We start from the raw sequence: 2,294 nt of genomic DNA, 5'->3' as shown, positions 1-2,294 counted from the left end.
CTGTGTAGGCAGTGGGTAAGGTGAACCCATTGGGTGGTATTTTTTGTATATCTGAAAGGGACAAAACTATGAAAATATAGGTGACAAACATTACTCATGTTTTCACATTCTAAAGAAGATACTGTATTTGCTCTACTCTCCTCAGGATCTTTGTTAAACAGATCAGGAACTTGTAGAGAGGAGAACTGGACGTAACAAGAGAGGCTGGATTGATTTACCTAAGAAAGGTCAGGGCGCTGATGTAGAAGGTAAGAATAGATCTGGGGTAGATAAAATGGACTTCATCAAAATTACAAAAGTGAAAAACAACCCATGGAAAGGGAGAAAATATTCACACGTCATTTATCTGACAACGGACTTGTGTCCAGACTATGTGAAGAGCTCTTACTAACTCAACAATTAAAAGACAAATAACTAAATTTAAAAATAGGCAAGGAATTTGAAAAGACATATCCCCAGTAAAGGTAGCCAAAAAGCTCATGAAAAGATATTCGGTCTCATTAGTCTGATTTGCCATTAGGGAAATGCAAATCAAAACCCACAGTGAGATACCACTTTACATCAACTAGGATGGCTAGTATAAAAAAGATGGACAATAGCAAGTGTTGGTAAGAATGTGGAGAATTAGAACCCTCACACATTGCTAGTGGGAATGTAAAAGTGATTCAGCTACCCTGGAAAATAATTTGTTAGTTCCTCAAAAAGCTAAACATGACCTAGCAATTCCACTCCTAGCTATGTACCAAAGAGAATTGAAAAGAAATATTCACAGAAAAATTTGTACATGAATATTCATAGCAATGTTATTAATAATTACCAAAAAGTGGAAGCAGCTCAGATGCCCATCAGCCGATGAATGGGTAAACAAAATGTGGTACATTTACACAATGGAATCTTATTCAGTCATAAAAAGGAATGAGGGACTCATATCATGCTGCAACATGGATGAACCTTGAAAACATGATGCTAAAGGAAAGAAGCCAAGCATAAAAGGTTGTATTATTTCATTTATGTAAAATGCCAAGAACAGGGAAATCTGTAGAGACAGACAGTAGATTAGTGGTTACCTGGGGCTGGAAGGACGGAACAATGGGGATGGACTGCTAATGGGTACAGGTTTCTTTACGGGGTGATGAAAACGTTCTGGAATTGGTGATGGTTGCACAGTCTTGTGACTATACTAAAAATCACTGATTTGTAGCCTTTGAAAAGTTAAATTTTAAGGTACATCAATTATATCTCAACAAAAAGAATAGATTTGGGGGCACAGAGGAGAGAGGAAATGAAGATGACAAGGTCCCAGCATAAAGAGTTTTGGGAAGAATGAGAAAAGGCGGCTCAAGATATCTCTGCCTTGATGTGTGAAATGTGGGAGAGATGGGTGGGTAAAGAGGATTTTTAGGAAGCTTGATGTGTATTTGGAATATATTCCCACCTCCTTTCGTTACTTATTCTAGAAACTCCAGAAATTACATAGTTTAAAAAGGATTGTGGAATTGGATGTGTGAGTTTGTGGAATGTGATATTGAACTGGGACTTCCTTCGCTTACACATTCATTCAGTCATCAAATGTTTATTGAGCATCTACTGAACGTCAGGCCCTGTTCTGTGAACCATGGGATGCAGTGGTGAATAAGACAGAATGAAGTGTTACCCTCCTGGAACTCATAGTCACAGTGCGGAGCTCTGGCACAGACTTGATGACAAAAGTGAATACATGAGAATTTCAGGTGGTGACAAGTGCTACTAATAAAAAGAAGGTTGAGAAAACCAATAATGAATGACAAGATTCTGAGGGCTACATTTGGGGGAGTTCATGGGTACTTAAAGCCTATAGGTTTAGAGACCTTAGATTTAGAATCTTGGATGGGACAATCTCTAAATATCCCTTTTGTCTAGAAAAAAAAAAACCCTGTAACTCATGGATCAGACATGAAAGATGTAAAAGTGACATACTCCAAATTAAAAATAGCTAATATAAAATGTGAGTAATTTGAAAACTGCCAATTTGGAATTTATGCTAATGTAAAGAGGGGCTGGGCTGAGATTTAGTTTTATATTTATCCATAAAAAAGATTTGGCAAAATAAACAATGTTAAAGTCCAACCACTTAACTAACTCCCTCAGTCAACTCACAGGCATTTCCTGAGGGTCTCCTGTGTCCAAGGAACTGAGATGACACCAAGAGGAGGCACTTGGTAGATGCTAAAACTGGAAGGACCTTGGGTGATGATGTAATAACGACTTCAATCCCTTCACTGTACAGAGGAGGAAACTGATATTCAGAAGCCCAA

This window comes from Gorilla gorilla, chromosome 11 (assembly GCF_029281585.2).
Source record: "Gorilla gorilla gorilla isolate KB3781 chromosome 11, NHGRI_mGorGor1-v2.1_pri, whole genome shotgun sequence".
NCBI lineage: Eukaryota > Metazoa > Chordata > Mammalia > Primates > Hominidae > Gorilla > Gorilla gorilla.
Note: the sequence above shows the minus strand (reverse complement) of the source record.